The sequence below is a fragment of the Vigna unguiculata genome, chromosome 10, assembly GCF_037176805.1.
Source record: "Vigna unguiculata cultivar grain cowpea cultivar isolate G323 ecotype 2 chromosome 10, ASM3717680v1, whole genome shotgun sequence".
Taxonomy (NCBI): Eukaryota; Viridiplantae; Streptophyta; class Magnoliopsida; order Fabales; family Fabaceae; genus Vigna; species Vigna unguiculata.
In genome coordinates this window covers 47776822-47797771 of record NC_140801.1, presented here as the reverse complement: position 1 = coordinate 47797771, position 20950 = coordinate 47776822, and positions in this window count along the sequence as shown.

The following is a 20950-nucleotide window of genomic DNA, read 5'->3' as shown; positions in this document are numbered from 1 at the left end:
TGTTATTGTGAAGTGTATTTGGTAATGAAAGGGGTGCAGAAAGCAAAAATTAAAAAGAACAATTTCTTATAGAACTATCAATTTTTATTTAGTAGATCAATTGTATTTTATCAAGTTGTGTAAAGCGGAGATAATAAAGTTTGACTTTACTCTTTCAATGCATAAATTAAGTATATGCCTAAATAAATCTTTATTATATGTTCAAACTTACTTTGAAGTCCTAATAATAAATTAAATACACAAATACAGAGGATAAATGATAAAAACAATATGCTAGACCATCTTGTAGAACAAGTAAAATAAAAGAGCTATGACAGAAATAAAAAATCTATAGAAAAGTTTTTTTTTCCTTTGTTGTTGTTGAAAGTACTTACTAAAGAACATGTTCAAAGAGGGAGTGTAGCTTTTTCAATACTTTCTGTTAGTTCAGGGCTTTAGGAAATGTTGACTTCTTCTCTCATTACTTTGATCGCGGCTTTCTTCTTGCACCTCCAATTTTGTTTCAAATATCAAAAATACCCTTTAACTATTTGAGTAAAGCTATACAAATTGTATCCCAAAATTTCTTCTAGACGTGGACCTATGAAAAGTATATTTATTTTCATAGGTTAACTTCTGGTATATACTTTTTTTATATTCGGAAGTCCAAATTCTTCATCAAATATAATTAGGGAGTGCGATCTGCGTTACTGTAATTAAATGGTCGAATAAGAATTTAGAAATTTTTTTGGAGGTGTAGAAGAAATTTTGGAGGTATAGGAAGAAATCTCCCTTTGATCTACTGATATGTTTGGGCTGATGCCCATTTTCCCCTCTTCTGTTGTAATTTTGAACCTCTATCCATAAAAAAAAAAAACCAAGAAAGAGTTCACCCACCCATATCTGAACAATGTCATTTGCAAAAAAAATAAAAATAAAATAATAAAAGTATTTTGCATTATTAATATATTCTAATTTAACTCTAAAATAAATTAAAAACGGGAATATTTAATAAAAATAATTATTTGACATTATAGAAGTAAAGAGGATATGAAGATAAAACAAAAGAATGTTTTCCTCTTCCTTAGTTGGTGAAAAAAGCGTAGAAGCCTAATGCTACTAATTTATTTCTTTTTCTTTATTTTAAGTTATAGCATTCATTTTATTTTGAGTTATATTGAGAGTAGAATTCAGCAAATATATGCAATCTTGGAAAGAAAATAAGATGAATTGATTGTTCTGAATTTTTTTGTCCTCTATATTTGCTATACATTTTATTCCTTTTTCTCACTACAATATTATTTCATTTTCATTAAGACGATTTGATGGTCATCATATTTGCGTCATTAATATGACGACGCAATAAAAAAAAAGTTGTTGCATGATAATTTGAACAGAGTACTGGTTATTCGCATTTGGGGGCATGGAGTTCTGTGATTGCTTCAGCTTCATAGGCTGCGACAGGGACATGCAGAAAAGGTTATAATTTTTCCTCGTAAACAAAATACAAAGGTTGTCACGAACATGCTAAGTGACACATGCTTGCACCATATCCTCATGTTCTCAAACCACAACGCAAGTGGTCTAGTCTTTTACCTGCAAAGATTTTGCATGCCTTGTTGATCATTTCACTCCACATGTTTCCAAAGTTGAATCTGTTTCTGTTTTTTTTCTTAGTAAAAAGTTGGATTCAACTAATGCGTCTAAGGTAGAATTCTCTACTTAAAAAGGATTTCTAGATGCATCCTTTCTTGTATAAGAGAGGGCGAGGGTGGTTGATGGGGAAATAGGAAGAGTGAGTGAGTATAAAGAAGAACAAGATGGAAAAAAGGAAAAAGAAAAAAAATTGTCCATACTTATATATAAAGAATTTTTCTTTTATCACATTTGTTTTTCAGGTTTACCTTTTAAATAACATTTTTTTTAAATTGAAATAATTGTTTTATTAGTTTTATCATTTAAGTGACCATATTTTTAACTTTATCGGTTTTTTTTATTTGATTTTTTTTAAAATTTAGCCATTTCTTTCAATTATAAAAATATTTATAAAGTAAATAAAATCTTACAATAAAATTGTAAAAATTACTTATTTTAATTTTATAATTATAATAAGGGTTAAATATGTTTTTAGTCTTTCTATTTTTAGTGACTATTTGAAACTTTGACTTAATTTAGTCCCTCAATTTTAGAATTGCGTGAATTTTTAATTCTTTTAACCAATTTTTTTTAATTTTATTTGATATTTCAAACATACTTTACGATAATATTTGAATTGTTTAAAATTTTTTTTACATTTTCAGTTCAATATTAATTGAAAAACGTGTTTAAAACGTTAAATAAATTTAGCAAAACTTAGTTAAAAAAACTAAATTCATTTAATTCTAAAATTAAAAAACTAAATTTGATTAAAATTTTAAAAATAGACTAATTTTAATTTTTAGTAAAAATCGAGAGACAAATACATATTTAAATCCCTTTGGAACCAACGGTTTTTCTACCATGACGTAAGTCTTCAAATGTCCATTTTTGGCTGGAGATAGTGCATCGTATTCATTTATCATTGCTTGGTACAATTTGAGTTCAGCTAGACCTATTTAACGAAAGTTGTTTCTATGGTATGATCATAGTTTACCTCTTTAATTACAACTTCATAGAAGTTTTAGGTTTAATTATTCTACTCTGTCCTCTATTTTATCTACTACGTAAGGTTCGATTTTGATGTGTTAGAAACAATAAAATTGTAAAACTCATTAAGGAGACTATTAAAAGAGATGTCTTTATACAATCTTTTTCCAGTAATTGAAAATCTAAAATAAGCTACTTTTCTCATATCAATTCTTGGGTTTTACATACCTAACTATCTTTCTTGTTTGATTGCCCCAATAATATTGTAATCTCTTTCCTAATATATCTTTTAAGTTCTATAGAATATCTTCTCCTGTGAATGTATATTTACAAATTTCATCTGAATTTTCTAAAACTTTTTTTAGAGAAATTTCTCATGCTAATTTTTTAATAAATTTGTAAATATTCCTACCGAAATAAATGTAAACTATCTTCTCTCTGGTTACGGTTGCAAACTTGTTACCCAGTGCACCTGATCAAGGACATATTTGAAGAATTGTAAAACATTCCCAAACAAGACAAAGTTCTATTTTATTTATTTTTTGTATGTTTTGATTTGCGCCATATTTAAATACTTCTTCTAAGGTCATTTAGATTAATACTTTTTCTCTTTTCTTGTGCACATGCACTGCATATCATATATGATACTTTTTCGAAGAAATTTTTCTTATATGTCTTGTTTTGTTTTTTATGGTACACATGTGACTGAGGCTCTATTGTTAACTACTGTTATCTCAATTCTCTATTTAATTAATCAATCGTTTATAATTATTCTTTCTATCATTGGTATTTCCATGACCACTTTTTTAATTTATTAAAAATATTGGGTTACTTAAGATTGCCAAGTTGGGTGCTAAAATGATGAAGAAAAATGCAATGATAGAGCTTCAAACTTAGGCATTTACACAATATTTGGAAGGCTATGATGCAATTGAGTTAGCACTGTGTTAAAAATTCACAATACCTCTATCGTAAAATTTCGAAACTTTGGACACAATGACGGAAGATAGAAGGCGCAGGTGGGGCACGACCGTCAAACCTTTCGATTTTTTTTTTCAATTATATGTATTTTGAAAATTTTTAAATTATGTGTATTTTAAATTCTTTAAATTATATGTATCTTTTTAAGTTAGATAGTAGTAGATAAAAATTAATGAAAATTAAATTAGGTTTTTTTTATTTCTTTTATAAAGCATAATATTTAATGTTAATAAATAATAAAACATATAATCAAATATAATAAAGAAAAAATTATTAAGATATACTTTATTTTCTCTCCTTTTGTCTTTTGAATTTCTCTCATGTTGTACTCATCTTTCATTGCTTACTTATTTTCTTTGGTTACTAAAAGAAAAGAAAAATTAAACAAAAACTCATTATTTCTTTTTTCATTTTTCATATATCTTTTCTTTCATTCTTAAAGAAAAGAAGTTAACTCTCTTGACTCATTTGATAGTGAATTATTTGTTTAATATTTAACACTATTTTCTATCTCATGACCCTTTGGTATATTCAATTTTTATGAATATAGAAGAAAAAGTAATAATGTATCATGTGATTTTTCGTAGTCGGTTTTTTATTGTGACTTGATTATCATAATTTTTTTAGTAATTATGTCCCTCAATTTTTTATTACATTATGATAAATTATTTTTTAATCTTAATTCTTTTAAATATGTATATTGATGAAAAACAAAAGAATAAATTTATTTTTTAAAATTGATAAAAGAGAAACTACATGTGAAAATAAAAACATGACACTATGATCAATGGCAGATCTTCAGTCAATGTGTTGGGGGTGTCCAAATTTTGGTTGAATTACTCTTTTAGTCTATTTTTTTGTCTAAAAATATCAAGTTGGTCGTCTAATGTTTTTTAGTCTCAAATTGGTTTTGATTTTTTAAAAATTGATGCAATTTGATATGTTTCGTTAAATTTCTTAAAGCGGAGCAAAATTTTTTCCCCAAAATTTATACTAGGATTAATTCAATTACACCAACAAAACAAACCATCATTATTCACAACTTCAATTTTGATGAAAAAACATTGCTCCAATTCAAAAAAATTAATGAAGAAATGATAAAATTGCATCATTTTTTCCAAAATTGAGATAAAATTGAGACTAAAAAAAACTCAAGGACCAATTTATTATTTTTGAACGAAAATAGAGACTAAAAGAGTAATTCCAAAATTTTTATATAAACTAGTAAAATATTGTATTTACTTTTCTTATGATAATAAAAAATAATAAAATTATAATTGTTGTTATCATTATAATTATAAAATTAAATATTAAATATTTTTTATTTTATTATAATTAATTTTCATTAATAATGCTTAAGTTTGAAAAATAATTAAATAAAAAATATTAAATTAAATAAATAATCACTTAAAAAATAATATTAATAAATTATCATTTTTATTTAAAAATAAAATTGAAAAATAAATGTGAAAAAAAAACCTATTCTTCATCTATAAATATAAATATATAAAAGTTTATTAGAATATAAACATATAATATATATTAAAATATTACATTTTTAAAAAATATATATGAAATTATATAAATATAAGAAAAAAATGGGGGCCATGGCCTCCTTTGTCCACGCTAAGGTCCGCTACCGACTATGATTGTTCATCGCATAACAATGAAATGAGAGTTTGTGAATACTTTTGAATCAATTAATGCATATTCATAAGATGAAAGATGAATATTTTGTAGATAACATGGTTATTTACATTAAAAAAATGGCTGAAAATTTTAGTTAAATGATTCAATTATTGATGAGTTATAGAATATGTAAAAATGATGAGCAATCAGTTAGATATGTGTCATTTCTTTTATAGTTATAGCTATACTAAATTATGTATTTATTTATATTAAATTAGTGATTGTAATATTAAATATATAAATTTTGCATATATTATTTTAGCTCTTCCAAAATTTTTGATCAAGATTCGTATGTGTTTGGACCAATTTAGTCTCACATATTTAAAAATGTGTGAATTTAGTCTTTTAACTCAATTTTGTTTAGTTTATTTGAAACGTTTCAAATTAATTTTCAGCTAACATTTGAAGTGAAAATAGGTCAACCGATGTAAACAATTTAAATATTATAAAAAAATACATTTAAATAAACTTAACAAAATTTTGTTAAAATAATTAAATCCACATATTTTTTAAGTTAGAAAACTAAATGTGGTCAAATTTTAGAAACAAACTAATTCTAACTTTTACCGTGAGTGAAGGAAAAAAATATATTTAACCATATATATATATATATATATTATATATATATATATATATATATATTTATATATATTAAATGAGAGTATTTAATTGACATATTTATAAAAATTTATTGCAAAGCAAATTTTTATGTGATAAAAAAATAAATTTCTCCATGTTTAGGTTAAGAATTTTTAACCGTAATCAGTGACATAATAGAAACTTTTAAGGTTATATTATTTATTTAGTGGCTGCCCACGTGTTACATACAAGTTATGATGGAAGACTACCAGATGGCGTCTAATCAATGCCAACTCTCTTGCTTAGTTGACTCATTCGGCCACCTCTTTCTATGTTTTGCAGTTGACTTTCCTCTTTTTCATTCAAACACTACATTCTAGTATTACCCAAATTCTAAAACATAAACACCTTTTTAGGGTGTTCACACATTCGTGCATGCATTCCAAAAAGTTACTCTAACACTTTGGATCACACTACACTTTGTCTTCAAATCTTACATATTAACAAACTTTTTTATCACGTTACATTTTACCTAAATAAAGTTATAGTAGTATCTATTTATTAACAAAGATAATTATAAATGCATTTTAGAACAAAATTGTGTCATTTATGTTAGATTTTTTCTTTCAATTTGTTGAACCAAACACATTTAATTAGTTAATATTAACAGCAATGATAATTATTTTTCAACATTTTTTTTCTTGATTATTAAAAAATAAAAAAGTTAGAAATTAAAGTTACAGATTTTATTAATCATAATAAGAAGAACCAAAAATTACGACTAGGATTAATTTAAGTATTTAACACCTTGAAATAAACATATATTATTATTTTTAAAGATAAATCAATACGACAAAAAAAATAGTAATTTAACATTTTTCTTGTTAAAGAGATTTTTAAACCATTATAAAATATCTGAAATAAATTTATCAAGATTTGTGATTCATAATTACGAAACTATGAAAAATTCCTAAAATTACTTTTTAAATATACAGAATTATTCAATTTTAAAAATTATAACTTTTTAATAGTTTATAAGAATTTTATTATTTCATCTCTCAATTATTTTTTTTTAATCAAGGAATAAAGTTACGTCTCAAGTATGACCTAAAAATAAAATTAATTGTATAGTCATTGCTTTTGCTAACTTCCAACAAAGTTGTAACTTTTTTCTCAACAGAAAATAATTAAATAAAATAACATGATATTGAGTACCATTAGAGAATAAGAATACATTAAACTTCACATAGCTCCTAGAATGAAAGAAAGTATTAATAACATATAATAATATAATAATCAATTACAATATTAGTGATAGATCATACTATGTTTCTTAATGAACTACACTTTGGGAATACGAGATTGTAATAGGTTGTTTACAGACACTCTCAATCTATGGACTGCCCGAGGCCTTTATCACGAGTCTTCGTCAACGCCTCTTTCAGTATTTGACTTATTTGAATTACATGTAATACACTTAACTTAATTGTTTATTAAATATTTGCTCTGATAAATAAACATAACCATGACTTATTTTTAGAATAGCCATAATAAACAGTAAATCTGAACTCTTAATCAGTAGTTTAATTTTAATATATATATATATATATATATATATATATATATATATATATATATATATATATATATATATATATATATGTGTGTGTGTGTGTGTGTATAAATATAATTTTCTAACAAGAGATAAGGTTATATGATGGTTTATGTTATTTCAAATAAGTTAATGTCAAATATGAAGATTTTATTAAAAAAAAAATAGAAGAACACACCAAAGTCATGATAAAATTACAAAACACACATAGGTAAAAAATCCTATCTATGATTTTCTTTATGAAAATCATTTCATAGTTTGAACTTTATATACTAGGAAACAAAAATCAAATTCCTCAACATAATTAGCAAATCCTTTCACATTCCAAAAGAAGCTTATCTTTAGAAGTTTTTGCTTTAGAAGATTTAATATTAATTTTCTTTGGCCTATTCTTATTAGTTTTTCCTGTAGTTTGAACTGGTTCATCATCCTTTTCAGTATTAGAATTTTCTCTTTGATAAAGTATATTAGCCCATTTAAAAACTATTTTCAATTCTTTTGCAAAACGAGTCTTCTTTGACATCAAAGAATTAAGAATTGTCGCTAAACTACTATTATTTGAATCGTTATAAATCCTGCAAACTATTGACAATAGTAGTGACATTTTCCAAAGAAGACATATTAGCCAAACGAATCAGATTCTACTAACAAACTATTGACCTCGAGACTTAGTTTTGATATAATCATCTAAATAAAAAGGTGTGCCAATTCCATGTGATTTTGAGAATATACGAACCCAACATTAAGTTTTCGTAAGTTTCATGGAAACTGTGACAAAATCTTTTGTCCAAAAAAGAATACAAAGAATTTCAGGAGATGAATTCCAAGTATCAATAGTCAAAACCTTTTGCATGTCTTTTAAAAAATAAAAATAAAATTCATAGAACCCTTCAACAAGTAAAATAACCTTCGATTGACTCAAATAATTCCAAGTCACGTTAAGATTTTACAAAGTTCCAAATGAATAAATGATTTATCCTCTTTTTGTTAACAAAATACATTTATGCAAATGATTTTTGCACTCCTCTAAACTAACAAAATAAACATTTTTAATAATATGTATAAAAATAATATTTTCCTTTATACAAGAAAAATATAATTGTAACAAAGAAATATCACATGTAATATTAAATACTTAAGGAAAATATAAGTTTATTTGCTCATACATTTGAATTGTGTAAGCAACCCCAAAATATAAAACTCCGAAGAAAAAGCCAAGCCTATTTCTCACCAAACCGTAACAGTACCCCCAGTCACAAACCATGCAAACTCTGCTTCCAAACTGGAAACGCTGCTGCCAAACCAAAGTGGAGCGTGAATATGCTGCATGTTATACATAAATAAATATATATAGACATTAGTTTCTATCAACAACATATTATATCAATAAAGATAAATCCAAATATATAAAATATATATTATAAGGTAAAATATAAGGGAATCACGTGTTTATTTTATGCCATAAAATTTGAAATAACATTAGTTATAAATTAAACAAAGATTTCAAGTAGGAAAGAAAAATGAATCACTATTAGCATAAGTATAAATATGAGTAATGTTCAATTTTTAGTTTGAATATGAAAACGTGTTAAGTATGTATATATTTATCTAGTTTGCATACTCGTCTTTGTTTTCATATCTATTATCATTTTAAATGCTTAAAATGATTTCAATTTGTTAAGTAATTTAAAAGACTTTATTAAGTTTTATACTTATTTTCATAACTTATTTTTAGGTACTCATTTCCACTTTACTTTTTGTAAATATTTGAATTTTATTTAATTGTTATTCTCCTTTTTATTAAATTTTTATTGTATTTTTTATTTTTATTTTTTTGTAAGAAGATGATTTTAACCAATATTTTTAAAAACAGTAGGAAAGTACAAACTCAAGTACTATTATACGTGTTTTCTGGTGAAATGAAAACCAGACAAATTTTATATCTAATGAGAATGAAAACAAATTTATAAAAGATGTCAAATCCACATCCACCCTTTTCTGTTGGCATTCCTAATAAGAAAAAAAAAAAAGTATTTTAAGAATATAAAATGTAGAAAAAACTTTAAGAAATAACATTAACGTAGAATAAAAGCACAAATAAAAAAAATAGGAAGAAATGAAATTAATATGCAATATATAAAAACATTATATAGATTCAACCATTGCACATGGTTAGTTGGCCGGCAGCATCATGCGCATTCATAGTACAAGCTCTGAATCCTGACCTGACTGCTGATGCTTGAACTCATCAAAATTGGTCAAATTTCAATCTTTCATTTATTTTTCTCCATAATATTTTATCAATATTTCTCTCTTAATAATAATACATCAAAGTATTGAGCTATAGAAAGAAAACAAAATGAAAAGTTTGATTTTTTGTTTTTTGTGATAAGCACTTTAGTTGTTTAAAATTGTCAAAATCTTGGAAAAATAGACCTAAAATGTTTTAATGATTATTTTTTATTAAAAGAAAAGAAAATTCTAGAATTTGATTTTCTGACTTAAGAAGGTGAAGCAAGGGAAGTATATGGATTCATCTGCGTGTGCCTCGTAAAGCTACACATTTAGCAATTTTTAAAATTGTAAATAATAACATGTTTCCAACACATGAAAGAAACACGATTTGTGACATTCCTGTCGTCGTGCAGTACAACAGAATGAAGAACATTATCCTGTTCTTTTATCTTTAGATCCCAGTTTTCTTATACATGGTGCTTGACTACAATTTTCCTCACAAAAGCATAGTTATGAAATATTATTGAAACCGATATTTTTTCCTTGGTGAATTTTTGTCTTTTCGTTTAAAATAAAAACAAACACAAGCAATATATATAAATAAATAAAAGTAGAATGATGAACATATTCTTGTCTTACAGGTGTTTTAAGTACTTTTTACATTTTGATTAAGACATAAACACGCACCTGCACTATTTTTATTGTGGCTGAGCAAATGTCTATTGCACAATAATTACTAAATATGTTCTTAAGATATGAAAATTGTCATTTTAAAAATTGGACTTTGCCTTATATAAGTTGAAAAGGTCTTCCGGCCATGTTTTTTGTGGGAACTTTTTTCTTATAAAATATTTTTAAATTTTATTATGAATAATTATTTAAAAGAAATTTCTATTAATTTTTTTGTAAAATATTTTATATAAAATTTTCTAGAAAAAATTTATAAATTTTATAATTTTGTAGAAAATAATTATCTACGAGAGGCTTATCTACCAACTAAAATTTTTAGGAAAAATAAAAAAAATTACAAAATTTTATAACAAATTTGCAAGAAAAATTTTATGAAATTTGAAAAATTCTAGTAAGAGTCTATAAATTTATAAATTTCTGTGAAAGATAAATAAAAAAATATCACCCCATTTACCTTTTTAGATAAAGTGAAGGGAAAATGGATAGAAAATGAATATTGTATATTAATGTGAAAAGAAAAGAAAATTTTAAAAAATAATTAAATTGACAACACGATGTATTTTTATTTATTTTTATATTTTTTACAAGTTTTATGAAACTAATGGAATTACATTACTTTTTATATTCTTTCTTTTCATTTCGTACCCATCTCTATTTCACCAAACAAACAAGTAATTACATGTACATTGCATGATATAATCTCAAAATTCTATTAAGAAGTAGACTTTAAACTTAATTCAATCTTTTAAAATCGATTTATAAGGTGAGGTTTGTATCCATTTATGTGCTCTAAATTGACCTTAATTATCTCTATTCGATGTGTGACTTCTAACACACCCTCACGTCGAGGTACATACATATTGTTTGTGGGGGACATTAATATATGCACTAGTGCAGATTTGATATTTTATCTCGCCTTATAGGCTTCGGTTATGGCGAAACCGAAGCCTATAAGGAGGCGGTGACAATTTTGCAATTTCATCAACCTATATTGCTTCGGTTCTATAAACAACCGGTGCCGTAAGCAGTTTTAGGCCTCGGTTCATTAGGAACTGAAGCCTATTAGGCAACCCAGAAATGAAATTTTAAAATTTCCACCAGCCAGAACACATTTGGCCTCGGGTGCTTTTGGACCGAGGCAATATTGGGGTGTTTTAGGCCTCGGTTGAAATAGAACCGAAGCCTATAACCCTGCCCAAAAACCCTAATTTAATAATTTCATCAGCGCCACTCCCTTTGGCTTCGGGTCCCCTTTCACTAAGGCCATTGAGCCACTTTAGGCCTCAGTTCTTTAAATAACCTATGCCATAAAGCCTGTTAAAATCCTCAATTCGCAAACCCCAATCATTATTCATCTTCTTCCCTAATTCTCTCTGCACGAACGCCGCGCCGCCCTCTGCCACCACCAGTTCCGACGCTGTCGCCGACCAGCTGCCGTTGCCGTCTGTGGGTTTTCGTCGCCTCCATCTCCTCATCCATTTCTCTCCAAGCCACTTGCACCTCCATCAGACCAGCCACCATCACGAAGCCATTGCAGCACCTCATCCACGAAAAACGCAGCAGGTCCACCATGCCTCGAAGGAGAAAAACGAAACCTCCACTGCAGCGCCTAGAGTCGAACGAAACGTAGCCCATCACCGCGCCTGGAGTCGAACACCTTTGACAAAGCACTCTTCCACCTTCACACGAAGCCTCTCCGAAGAGTCTACCTCCTGCAACTACATCATCAACACAGATCTGCATAAACGACGTTTACACAGCCAACTAAAACGCGCATCTGGCAGATCTGGAATGCTGGGAAGCAGATCTGGAACGCTGGGAAGCAGATCTGAAATGTCGGGAAGCAGATCTGGAATGCCAGGAAGCATATATGGAAAGCAGATCTATGGCTTCGGTTCAGGCGTGACCGGAGCAGAAAAATGCCTCTATGGCTTTGGTTGACAATCGAGGCCAAAAATCAACCCTTTTGGCCTCATCCCAATATGCCTCGGTTCTAAAATCGGGGCAGAATATCAAAAACAACCGGGGCCAAAAGCCCTTACTGCACTGGTGATGGTTCGTTAGCAGCTTCATAGCAGGTGGAATGATAGGTTCAACAAACACAAATTTCAGTTGGATATGCTCTAAACCTGACTCTATTATCATGTTAAGAAGTAGACTTTAAGCTTAACTCAACCCTATGAAACCGGTTTGTAAGGTGAGGTTTATACCCACTTGTGTGCTCTAAATTGACGTTATATCTAGTCGAGTGGGACTTCCAACAATTTGGGATAGTGAACACTTTGAAATATTAAATTATGAGATAATTGGTCTCTTCTTATGTATGAGACTTTTTATTTATTATTATAGTTCCAAACTTATATTTTAAGTTCAAATTTATTTATCATTGAAGTTTAAAACAACAGGTACAAGCACTAAACACTACTACAAAAAAGACTTTTTACATCGGTTATACAAGACATATTATATCAATCTAGAACCGATGAAAACTTCACTAATGTATAATAAGTTGGATCATATTACATCGGTTATCACAATCAATTTTGTATTTAATTAAAAACCAAAAAAAGTTGAAAGTGTATAAGAAATAACCAAAGTAATATGATGTGGTTTTTAGAAAAATCGCTCACATGATCATAGTTATACATCCTATACTTCAACTCTTTCATGCCAAAACAAAAGACAATGCCAAAAAATTGGTATAAAATTCATAGTTCTAATTTCTTAGAAGGTAAAGTTAATCTAGTAGTAGTAGTGTATCTAAATTTAAAGGAAACCCGAGAATATAAATAGTAGTGTATAAATTTATATATATATATATATATATATATATATATATATAACTTAACGGAGATAATATTTTAACTTCTAACAAAAAGGTTTATACCGTTGATCTATGTGAATCTTCAAGCTCAATATCAACACCCGTTTCAACCAATATCTTTTGCTTTATCTCCCAAACAGTCCTGCAATTTCAAGCAGAGTTAGCATAAAATTCTTAAGAATCACAAAATCACAATTCCCATAACCATAATCAAATGCATCAATGTTATACATGGTTAAGAATATTAAATTCCAACTAAACAATCCATAAATGATAAAGTTTTGGGTTTGTTCCATTTAGATATTTGTAACGTGGATAGTCACCACAGGACGAGCGATAGTGAACAACTCAAGCTTCTTCAACTTCTTCCCCACACGTGGGTCATGGTAAAATAACAAGATCAAATGTGGCGCCACCTCCATCAGATTGTCAATTGTAATCAGCGCTTGGTCCACTACAAGAAAAACGCTTATTATCGACGACAATAAACTACCGATAAGGTCACAACTTCGTCGGTAACTCTGTTTTTTCGATAGACTTTCGACGACCAAAATTTCATTAATAAACGCATTGTTGGTACTGATTGACGGTTTAGATCCTTCGATAAATTGACGGACATATCCTTCACAAAAACCATCAATTATTACCGACAAAAATGTCCTTTGGTAATTACCGACAACCCAATCCGTTAGAAAAACTAGTCGTGTTTGCATTGTCAAATGTTTAAAGTTTATGGCTTTTGAAACAAAAAACAAGACCCAACAAGTTAAATCGAGTGTTGGAAGAGTAAAGGCGCCACATATGACTGAGTAACACAAAAACATTGACCAATTTGTGTTCCACTGCATATATATATATATATATATATATATATATATATATATATATATATATATATATATATATATACATGCATGGTATTAAGCCAATTTCAACACAAGTAATTAACATTTCCTTAACAAATTAAGTTCCCAATGATGGAGAAAAGCAAGTATGTGGAAAAGCTTGCATTTCTTCTTGGTCTCATTTTCATGCTCACTACAATTTAGATTATAAATGTGTTTTTTTCACAAGAGTAACACAATTGAGATCAATTCAAACCAATTCTACCCTAAATCAATTAAACCAAAGCAGCAACACAGATAGGCAATGACATACACAAGAGCAGGTTGAAACAAATCCACAACAATGAAATCCCTTACCTATCGGTGTGGCAATGAAGGCGAAAAGGCCCCTCGACAGCCACAAAAGCTTTACCCATGAAGACAAGCTTCTGCCACCAACGCCGACAAGCTTTACCCACAACGGAATAGGACACTCAGGCGTGTCATGAACAAGCACACTTAAGCCACGAACCTCACGGGAGATGACAGTGGAAGGCAGAGATGGAGTGATTCAGTCACGATTGGTAGTGGAGATGGCATGATAGTGTCAATGGGGCGATGGAATGTGGGTGGGTAGTGGGTTTTGGCTTCGATGTGGTGGTTGATACAAAATGAAACAAGGGTGGAAAATAAAATTGGAAAGGAGGAAACCAATTCTAAAATCTAATTTCATCGACGGCCTTACTGACGACTTAGATCCGTTGGCAAGTCCGTCGATCAATTAAGTAAATAATTTCATCATAGACGTTACAAACAGATAATGTCCATCGGTAAATCCAACAACGACATTCGTTGGTAATTCCGTCGGTAAACTAACATAAAAATGTCATCCTCTACATTACCGACAGATATTGCCCGTTGATAAACTCAAGAACTTCATTCGTCGGTAATTTCGTCGATAATGAACAATTACCGACGGATAAAAATTCGTTGGGAAGAAGCCTTCGGTAATTAGCATTTTTCTTGTAGTGGTCGACGACGCCTTTTCGCTCTTCTTCTCCCAAAAACGCATAGGTACTTTTTCAATGTGCGAGACACTCCAACACCATCCACCATCGCCCCATGCGTGCCACCTCGCAAGGTCCATCGGAGACGCTGCTACACCATTTGGAGTTTCTCCCGTGACCACACCGAGGTCAACACTTGCCACCGCCAGAGTTCCAACACAAGTTCGTGACTAACGATTGTCACTGGTCTTCTCATTGTGATTTTCACTTCAATTATTTTGTTTGTCGGTGATGCGGAGGTGTTGGAGCAACGAGAGGTTACTAGAATTGTCAAAGTAACAACAATGTTGGTAAAGACGGACCATGCGGCGACTGCATGAAATCCCAAGCGACACCAACGAAGAGATAAAAAAGCACCTTTAGAACGAGGTTTGGTGACTTTGATAGGGAAGGTTGCCTACACCAATGGTGGCTATGGTGGAAAAGTGATAACCAGTGACTACAAAGAAAGAAAGGAATGCCAAAATGATGACAACAAAGAATAATCAATTGAAAAACTACTTATCAAAAAGAATAATTGTCATAATTTAACAAATTAAAAATAAAAACTCATTTTAAATACTTATTAAATTGGTCCTAAGTTCAATCCATGTAATAATGTTTGAAATTTTAAGGTTAAAATACCTTTTTGGTCCCAATTTTCGTCAAGTTTTTTCAAATAAGTCCTAATTTTGGTTTTGTGTTCAAATATGTCCCAATTTTCGTCAATTTTGTTCAATTAGGTCCTTTTTTGCTAACACCGTTTAAATCATTAACGGCCATGAACAGTGACTGCCACGTGTCACTTCGTGATTTTTTTGAATTTTTTTTTATTTTTTTTATTTTTAATTTTTTTTTTAAATTTTTTTAAATTTTTTTAAATGTACACGTGTCAACCCAAGAGCATGTCACGTGTCACTTCGTGGTTTTTTAGAATTTTTTATTTTAATTTTTTTGAATTTTTTAAATTTTTTTTTAAATGTCCACGTGTCAACCCAGTAGTGTGTCACGTGTCAAAGTCAATATTCTATATTCAATTTGGTCCCTATATTTGTTATTTTTGTTCAATTAGGTCCCAATTTTTGTTAACATTAACCAATTTGGTCCTTATCGAAGATATGACCAAATTTAATTTTTATATCAAAGTTATAATGATGTGAATTTTAATATATTATATAAAAATATTTAATAAAAAATGTGAATTTTAATATAAAAATTAAATTTGGTTTTAATTTGGAGAGGAACCAAATTGGTTAATGTTAACAAAAATTGGGACCTAATTGAACAAAAATAACACATATAGGGACCAAATTGAATTTAGAACATTGACTTTGACACGTGACACTCTATTGGATTGACACGTGGACATTTAAAAAAAAATTAAAAAATTTTAAAAAAAATTTAAAAAAAAATTAAAAAAATTCAAAAAAAAATTAAAAAACCACGAAGTGACACGTGGCACACTCTTAGGTTGACAAGTGTACAATTAAAAAAAATTTAAAAATTAAAAAAATTAAAAATTAAAAATTAAAAAAAACCATGAAGTGACACGTGGCAGTCACTGTTCATGGCCATTAATGATTTAAATGGTGTTAGCAAAAAAGGACCCAATTGAACAAAATTGACGAAAATTGAGACCTATTTGAACACAAAACCAAAATTATGACTTATTTAAAAAAAATTAACAAAAATTGGGACAAAAAATGTATTTTAACCAAATTTTAAAATAAACACAAAATATAAATTGAATCATATATTACATCTGTTTCATGTACAACAGATATAATATATCATTTTAATAACGAAAATGACAATACCTCATGTTTTATATTGTTTTCGTAAAAGGTGATGTAGTATCTATTGTAAAAAGATAATTTTATACTAGAAGAAGGATAATTTTTTTAACACATATTTTTATGAATAAGTAAAAAGAAATTTAAGATACAACGTGGGTGAGAAGTATGAAAAGTCAAATCACCTACAAAGTGTCGTGTTTTATTAAATTGTTTAATCAATTGCTTTTGGAATTTTATTGGATGAGAGTTTATTTTAACACTTTTTGTATTAAAGTTCTTGACTTCGATTAGCTACTTTATAGAAATCCATATAATAAAATCTATTTGATTACAAATCACGTACACACTGATGTCAACGTTTTCATCATTCTCTTGCAATTTTAAATTCAAAATTTCAATCGCATTAGTCTAAAGTCAACCTCATTATCACACACAAGTACGTAAATGTTTTAATTTCTGGTGTCAGCTAACTTTAAGGTACAGATTAAGGTTCCTCTTCGATGGTTTTATTTTCTAAAAAATTGAGTGTGATATTTAACAATTTAGATTTTCTGTTAGTATTTTTTTTTATAAACTATATTAATAGACATTGATTTTAAGATATTAAAATATATAAAAAAGGATTTAAAGTACTGACATTATTATATTTTAATATTAATTAGAAGACAAATAAAAAATTCAAACAAAAGAAAAATCTGAACTCGATATTTAAATGATCGTTGAAAAGTATGGAATTCACTAATTATGAAAAATAATAACTTTTTTTTTATCATGAAATATTTTATATATTTTGTGTGCTAACTTGATCAAAGGAGTTAGTACAAAAAGAAAAGAAATAATTTTAATTATCTATCAAATATTTAACGAAAGAACATGAGGGTTGTTCTCACTAAGGGTCAACATTCTTGTCCACTATACAAAGTTATATTGAAACATATATTTTCTATTATAATACAATATAATCCCAGATATATTAAAATATTTATTTCACATACTGTTTATACAATTTATAGAAATTTAATCAACAAAATTATAAACGTATTAGCTTACGTCATGACGGACTATAGTTACATGAATCATGAGCTGATACTGATACATGAATATATAAATATATGTTAAGTGTTTTTTTAATATTTTTACGATTGAAATCATAACAATAATTATACATTCAAGTAAATCATTTTTATATACTATTAAAATATACATTTCTTTAATTTTGATACACATAAATAAAAATAACAATAATATTAAGAATTTTATAAACATCATTTATGTAAAAGAGAATTCAAATTAAACTATACAAGTGAAAATACATGCGTAATTAAAATTTTATAATTTTATTATAAATAAATTTTGTTTATTTTAGAAAAATAGTTAAATTTAGAAAGATAGTTAAATTTAAAAAATTATTTAACTTTTAATAAAACATAATATGAAAGAAAAAAGTAAAAAAAAAAAGTAGCCACAAAAATAAAACTCCTATATATAGGTATAAATATATTTATTATAAAAAGATATAATATACATAGATAAAAAGTTAAAGTCTGATTTTATCCATGTGAAAATTTATTTTTGTTTTCTTTTTCTAAATTTACAACTGTTTTAATGTTGGTATTGCAACGTTTATTATATTGAACAAAAATTTAAATGATAAATACAGGTTACTAATATTTATTATATAATATCAATAGGATACTTTTAAACATTATCAAGATTTAAAAAATATATTTTATTTATTTATTTTAGAATTAAAATTAAAAATAAAAAGGATAATTTACAAAATTGAAAATAATCAATTTATTTAAAGAATAATTTTATAAAATACATATTTCTCCTTCTTATTATTTATTTTCTTTTAATCTATATAGGCTTACACAAATAACTCACTTTTATTTGTTACATTTTAAAAATAACATAAAAATAGTGAATAGTTTTTAAAAATTTATTCTCGAAGTAATTTTTATACATGTGTGTGTGGTAATTGAATGGCTCATCACAACTTGTTAACATACATTTATACGTCAAAAGCCTTTTGTTTGGAATAATATGAGTTGTTTCAGTTGTCAGGAGTTAATATTCGAAGAGAGAGTAATCTATTGAAATTATTCAAGAAATATGATTTTCGAAGCAGCTATGATCACATAATAATTTCAGTTATAACCTTTGATTTTAAAGCATTTGAGTTGAATTAGCCACACAACTTTTTAACATATTATTTCAAATTTAGGCTTTATTATTAGTTAAAAATTATTAAAATTTTCAAATAAAGAGATAAATTTCTTAAACAAATAAATTTGATTTTCTAAAATTTGTTATTTTAATAAATTTCAGTTAATAATATAGTATATGTTTGAAAAAGTGTGGTTTGTGACACTTCTATATTTTTTAAATAATTAATTCCTTACTCTTGATAATTTTCCTGTTTGAAGGGGGTCGTTGCTTTTCTTTATTGTAAAGAAACATGCATTTACCATTAGAAAGAGTAGAGCAACTTTAAAACTTATACTACCAAATATGAACTGGGAAACTATAGTTAGAAAGAAAGTATAGTAATATGGTGGTCGTTGACTTAATTAATGCATTTGAATTTCAACGAGCATAAGAAACATGCTTAGTTGATTTTCAATAAATATATTTTGGAAAAAATATTATTCAGGAGGTCGAATGTGAACTTAAAATAAAAATAAAGAAAGTAGGGTAAAGAGATTTGAGAAATAAAATAAGGAATACAATATGACGAGAGTTAAAATTGAAAAAAAAAAAGAGTATAATACTATATATACATAACGGATATTTTCATATAAAAGTTATTCGAATAAATGTTATATTAAATCTTATAAAATACATTACTCATGTAAGTTATTGATTTTCTCACTGTGTTTTTTATTTAAGAAGAAAAAAAATATTGTACCTCTATCCATGAATTTGGATTATCGGTTAGATTTACCTATACTATTTTTCTGTTATATCTTTAAAATATATTGATAGTTATAAAATTTAAAATATATTAAAAAAATTTAAATATCAATATAATGTATGTTTAATGTTTTAATAAAGAAAAAAAAAACAGTAAAAAATATGGTCTCGTTTACCCATCTGACATGGATTTATATGAATAATGTGAAGTAATACAATATTTAAGAATATCTTTTACTTTTATAAGTGTTTTGGATTTGAGAGATGTAAGTCCATGGACATGATTAATGTCTAAGTGTAACAATTCTCAAAATCTATTTTCTTGATTAATGTATTCATAATTTAGTTTGTTTTGTCATTTATAACTTTCTATTATATGCTAATAATCGGATATAATTTTTTTGCCCTCAATGGTGACATATGTTCTCTTTATATGAAAAATAATATGAAATTAGAAGACACTCAGTGTGTTTTTCTTCGAGGAGATACGAGCCAGAATATTTTCATAATATATATATATATATATATATATATATATATATATATATATAAATTCACGTATTCTTTAAGATTTTTTCCATAATTGGTATAGTTTATTTATATATTGTGAAGCAAATTTTTTCTTATTATGAGCTTAGTGTGATTTTTTAATATATTTTGTTTTCCTTCTTCATATTTTAATTAAATTTCATTTCATGACATATGATCGATGAATTTTGAAGTATTAATATAACTAAGATGTAAAAATTTGTAGTAATAATTAGCATGAATTTATTTGTTAGCATAAACTCTTATAAATTTTAAAGGGAGAAAACATATGTGTTATCTTTTTCATAATTAGGACATAAAACTGTCTGCGTACAGCGGTACAAGGTGACTAATTTTTATTTTTTATCAGGAAAGTATAAATATATCAAGGTGACGAATTAAACTTTCTTATAACGTAGAAACTTCGCTTATGGCGATGATTTGTGTTTAAGATTTAATATTAAAAAACCCGAATAATAATAATACGAGACGAACAACAATTTTATATTACAGCACTAACGAGTGGAGCAAGTAAAACTTGTTTTGTGCATAAAAAAATAAAACTTATTCTCCTTTTGCAGGGGTGTGACGTGAGTGTGTATGTATGTAGTAATGATGCAAAGAAC